General features: G+C 33.2%; 1 protein-coding gene and 1 long non-coding RNA gene across 2 annotated transcripts in view; both read right to left on the bottom strand.

Moving 5' to 3' along the window:
• The window catches only part of LOC125505600 (cytosolic non-specific dipeptidase-like), a 12,036-nt gene that overhangs the window by 674 nt on the left and 5,202 nt on the right, over positions 1-6,160 (bottom strand). The window lies entirely within an intron of this gene.
• On the bottom strand, positions 4,979-6,151 carry LOC125505602. Its single transcript, XR_007282264.1, has 2 exons — positions 5,892-6,151; positions 4,979-5,700 (listed from the first exon to the last, which is right to left on the bottom strand). It is a non-coding gene; the product is annotated as an uncharacterized LOC125505602 (long non-coding RNA).

Below are 6,160 nucleotides of genomic sequence, written 5' to 3'. Positions count from 1 at the left end.
AAGAGACAAATGTGATTACGTAGGCAAATTGGCCCATGAGCACGACACCGACGTTGGCTCTACAAGAAACCTCTTTGGGACATTGCGGAGCAGCGTAGGATACCAAGATATAAAGCGATATCATATCTCCTCTCACCTATCCGTGGATCCACAAATCCACAATATATCGATGGTTCAGTTCCATGCAGCAACAAGTCAAAAATCATTGTTTTGAGAAATTGAATGTTAAAGATTACAGGTTTTTTGAGATTGTAATAAACAACAGATTAAAGTCATTCAGTCAGATTCATTTATTTGTTCTGAGATTGTTGGTAGCAGACCGTCTCATAACAATAATAAGTCACAAAAAGTAGTTGTTTTAATAATTTTAAAGATTTTTGCATCTTCATATTTTTTCATTATAGAAAACTTTTAACTTAAATAGACTACTCTTTTCACATTTATCCTGCAAACCACCTAGCCTAAACTACACACTTCTAATCCGAATCACTATTATCTGCTGTAGCTGTTATCAACGTACAGGGTAGCTCTTTATAAAAAGTCCAGTATTGACTGGGAATGGCATTACTGTTACACACAAATCCACCAAATCCTTTTTTTTTTCGCTTGTGAAATTTTAATGCATGTTTTATACACCTTTGTAGGTTTAATGTCGCTATCATGACCTCGTCTAGTTTTATAGTGGACATCAATTTAATGCAGATATGCAGTAAGGTAATTCAAAAGCCAGAAACTTTGTGTTTCAACTTTTAATAACTATAAGAATGTTAAAACTAATATTAATAAAACAGCGTGTTCGACACCAGTATTTACTTGACTTACGTGACAACTTAGTTGACGTTGACAACTGAAAGACAGGGTATGACCCGTAATTAACAAACTATACTAACTATCCGTACAACTGGATTGCCATTGCTGCTTTACTACAACACAATTTCACTAAATTCATTTTCTGAATATGACTTTTTATAAGAAATTGTAAATGGATTACTCTTCATTTCTTTAAAAGCACACATTTCATTCCACTGCATATTTGCACCGTTGATGTCTTTATTCAAGTTTTTTCCTATTGCTGCTTCCAGAGACTTTATATAAAAAAAATCGCTGCAATTAATTTCAATGCATTTATAAGCCTTGCCAGTCTTCTTAGCAAGCCTTATTATTGGGATGAGTTGCTTGGGGGTGCAAATAGGCCCACTTTGAAGGCATCGTTTTTTTTTTTCGTTTAACAACTAAAAATGTGTACGTGATTTCGTCAATGGATTCAATAGTATTTGCTCAATGCAATAACAAATAGACAGGAAATTTATTTTTGTGTTGTCCAGCGCAATTGTCAGAGTAAAAGGTCTTTATTCTTTGAGTGGTGTTTTAGAAAAACATGCAAAACATTTTAAAAAAGCATTTTAGCAAAACAGCTGCCAATCTCATTTGCCTCACGATTGCCCAGGCCTTCATGTCATTTAAACAGTAACCTTGTTTTCAATAACATCATAGATGGTAAAGTTATAAGTAGTTAGACGTCGTTTATAAAAAAAGCGCTGATGGTCCACACGGCACAGAGAGAACAGCCTGCAGATCAAAACAAGGCACTAGTAGTTTTGTGTTATTTATTGTTGCAGATTTGATATCATTTTCTTTCTCCACTCTTTTTTCTCTTTTTCTTTAATGCGTTTTTCATAACGCGCTTGTTTTAAATCCTCCTCAGAATTTTTGAAACATTCGCAAATCATACACTGGTTCTTTTTTGGTTGAAAAAACCCCATATTAAATTCTGAATTAAAAATCATCTCATATATATGCTTTTTTGGCAAATTGTTTTTCTTCGTAATGTGTTTTATACAGTCTGTATATCGATAAAATTTTAAGGCTTCCATCTACGTATCGCTTATTGGTATCAGCAATAATTGAAAAATATTTTATGTATTTTCGAATATCCTCTTTTAGAGCATCGCTTCTTTCTTCCCAACTTTCTTGTGCTTTTCGATCATATCTAGCTGCAGAACCCCACTCTCATCTTTTTTCTTGCTAGCAGTAAATATAAGTTTAATGCTTATGTCCAATGTTCTCAAGTAAAATGTCTTGAATGCCATATTTTTTTGCCGTTTAATTCAAATTGGTAAACACAGTTTTTAGACCCGTTACTACTGGGTGTATGCATTCTATATTTAGGATTGATTTGTTACATACATTGCAAAAATGTGTTTATGAATTTCATCGCGCGCTTCTTCAGGAAAAAGATCTCTGCACTGTAGCCTGCAATACTCATTCCAAGGCGGTCCAACTTTACGAGCAACAACTGCTTCTTTTCGGATACTAACATATTCTAATCCGTTAAATTTTATCTTCATAGCGACCCATCTTTCCCATTTATCTCGATTTCGTACGCGTTTTCTAGTCATATTAGTATCAGATTTATTGTATTGGGTATTAACATCTTCAGCGACAGTTTCTGCTTTATCAGTGTCCGGTGTGTTAAGTTCTGCACTGAATTCTATAGAATCGCTCTCAAAAGGATAGGTAGAAAAGTTGTCAGGTGAATAGGTAGAACCGATGTCAATAGAATGCTTACTGTAAGTATCTGAAGGAGATGCATTCTGTTGAGATAAATTCTGATATTGTGCCTGTACATTTCGCCTAGTAGCATCAATATTATTTGCCATAATGGTATTTATCTCCTCAGCAAACTCACTTGCAATATTTTCTCGAAGTTGGATGATGTTCTGGGTAGCCACATTTAAGAACTCTAGTTGTCCTTGCAAATTATCTGCCAAAGTCTCAACAACTGGATCATGGCTGATAATAATGTGCTCGTCTGATTCTAAGTGTGAAACATTATTTAAAATAATAATATTATTGGTTTTATTGGTGGCATCTGTTAATTCTATCAAGTCGTTATTGTTATTGACAAAACACTTTTTAACCATAATGTTTTCTGTACCCTCTGAGTCCACTGTATATTCTGGATCCACATTTCTTCTTATTATAGTATAGGTTCCCTCTTTTGTTTATAGCAGTATTGTCAGTAATAATTTTTTTTCCCTTCATCGATTTGCGCTAATTTTTTCTTAAAGTGGAGTTTTGTTATTTCATTATTTATTTAAAAAAAAAACATTAATTTAAACTAAGGGCTTCGTTGCCTACTTTGTAAAAAACTGCCATTTTTCTTGCCAAACGCAACATATATTTGGCTCCTGTTTCGCCACAACGTTGTATTAAATTAAATGAATCTATTTAGCAATTAAATAGCTATTTATTATAAGCGAAATTACATAATATTACAATAATTAGAAACACCAAACCCACGATTCTTTCAAAAAACCATGCCAAGTAATTAATCTCAAAATTTGCTGCGAATAACATCAGATATTTTGAGATTTGTTCAGGACCATAAGGCAACCACTCAAAATATTGCTCTATGGAACTCACATAATTATCGAATCCATTCAAATCAAAAGGCAACATGTCTAATTGTTGCTTTGTTAAACTAGAATAATTATAAATTCAGCTTAACGCAAAAAATAAATATTTTATTTAAAATTGACAAGTCCAGACATTTCGAATTGTTGCTGTATACAAAAGATTAACTACTTAATGTTGGACATATTGTCGTATTAAACTAAAAATAGCCAAATTTGGACTTGTTGCTGCATAGAACTGGACCATCGATATGTAAAAACAGCACTTTGTATTATAGTGAGGTTACCTAATTATGATAGCACTCAAAGGACTCACTATTGCAAAAGTCTACAAACCACCCACAGTAAAGTGGCCAACACCAGCCATACCCACAGCCTCACCAATCAGAGTCACCAATAGATCGACGCACAGGACTGTATGTAAGTTACAATGCTAAGGAAATTAAAACTTTTCGATCAAGCAGATTTCAGAGCGAAACTAACTCTGACCGAACCATAGTCTCCACCGATGAGAACAAACTACCTCTATATTACCCAAGGAAAGTACTCAAACATTTCCCAAGAAGCCAACACTGCCCAACCAAAATCAGCATTGCTATTGAATTCCCAATTGAAAAATCTATTAATAAACCCAGATGGAACATCTCATTCTTAAGAAAAGGAGAGTGGATGGTGGTCTGCGCTGGATACCTCCGAAGGCAGAAAACTACAAAAAGTTTGTGGGAATTCTTATGGGTGCAGCAAAGCGGAATATCCTGAGGGGTGCAAGACATCATTATGTTCTAGGCTGGGACGAATCTACCCAAACCCTCTACAAAGAATACCAAGTAACCGGCGACGCCCAAACTGGTAAACAAATGTTGCAAATCAGGACACTCCTGGGGAAAATGGGCACACCAACCTACAATCGCTACCCAGAACCAAATATAGCATGTTCATAAATGGCAATACAGATGCGAACACAAGCTGAAAGGCTCGCTTTAGAAAACAGGACCAAAATCCAGACAAGGCAAGATCTAAGCCAGATTGGTAACACCCTATATACCTTATCAGTAAAGACCGGATAAAAAAGCACAGCAAAATGGAAAAAAGTGCCTAAAAAAGCATGAAAATATTTAAAAAAAACACAGAAAATTGTACAACAAACAAAGTGCTTAAAAAAGCATAAAAATATAAAAAAAAACACAAAAAAAAGCATTTGAAAAAAAATTAAAACAAGTTGTAATAATAATATATTGTTATTTTTATTTATTATTATACATTTAACACGTTCTATTTAGTTTCAGTCTACTTATTTACTATTAACAATGCTTAAAAGAAGATATAACTAAATTTTTGTCCAAATTTTCCGTAGTAAAATTATGTCTCCTGTCTGATAAAATGTCTATGTATGCAGAAAAACTTATCAAGCGTTAAAATTATTGGCATAGTACAAGGCAGCATCTAGCGAAGTTTCCCAACGTGTTAATACAGGTTCTGGGGGTAAAGGAATATCAGAACATCTTGTCTTAAAAAGTTCTATCTATCTAAGCACTATCAATGGAGCTTTCATTTAAAAAAAATGCCATTTTTTATAAATTTATTGACTAACGGATACTGCAATCTTATAGTTTCAGCTATGCGGTTAAGCCCATGTGCTAAGCAGGTGCAATGGATTAAATTATAGTAAACAATTTTAAAATTTGATGCAGCTTTAATCATCTATGCTGCTGCGTCGGAAAGCATCAACAATTTTCTCATTTGGAACCACCTCGGGCAAAAAAAACTTGTTTAACTTCATGTACAAATCTAGAAATAGTATTACTGTTCGTTTTTGTTAATTCCTTCAAACTTATTAAAAATGGTTCTGTGACAATATCTTCATTTAAGACTCCTATAATCAAGTTGGCTATTTATCTCCCACATGTGTCAGTCGTTTCATCTACAGTAAACCATATATAATTATTTGCGCTAATTTTTTTAAGTTGCTGCATTGTTTTATCATAAACTGGGCTGACAAAATTTTTACGAAGAGTACTCTCATCTGGAATGCTTTTTTAAAATATTTTTCTAGAAATTGTCTAAACGAACTACTTTGCAATTTATTCAATGGAATGTCTGATTTAACCATAGCACTGCACAAATCAAATTGAAATTGTTTTTGTTCATTAAACCGAGAATTTGAAGCTAGCGAAGTCAAAATAGTTTGTTGCTTATTTTGATTTTTCTCATATTTTTTAATGTGCTCCTTATGTCGTTCAGTTTGTAAATGCTGAGTTACGCCGTATTTTTTGTCACAAACAATCTGCAATGAAATAAGAAAATAGTATCTACTCCTATTTTAAAATTTGTTAAAACCAATTTTTTTATATTGTATCTGAAAGTCGTAACTAATGTAAAAAAGGAAATCGCTGAAGTCAAAAAATTCAGAAAAATAAAATTATATTTTAAACAGGAAACAAAGACGAGAATAAGAATTTGCGAATTTTTACTTACAGTTTTAGAACATGCTTGACAAAAATTCTTTTTATTGTAATTTTTTAGTTCCTTGTGACCCTTAATTCAGTCTTCAATGGTTGGCTTTTGTTTTGCCATTGTTTAAATAGTTACCACGTACAGCTAATTAAATCCAAATGCAGACGATGCAAACAAACTGGAAATCAGACCACCTCGTCGTAACTAACGAAATAAATAACAAAAGTCTTGGTGGCATAGCGCAAGGCTAAACTTAGTTTGGTATAATTCGTTTAGAAATTAAATAATCT

The sequence above is a fragment of the Dendroctonus ponderosae genome, unplaced genomic scaffold, assembly GCF_020466585.1.
Source record: "Dendroctonus ponderosae isolate FM_Combo_2020 unplaced genomic scaffold, Dpon_F_20191213v2 Dpon_F_20191213_9, whole genome shotgun sequence".
In the NCBI taxonomy this organism is placed as follows: Eukaryota; Metazoa; Arthropoda; class Insecta; order Coleoptera; family Curculionidae; genus Dendroctonus; species Dendroctonus ponderosae.
The sequence above is the reverse complement of the archived record's forward strand: the minus strand, read 5'-3'. Positions and strand labels throughout refer to the sequence as shown.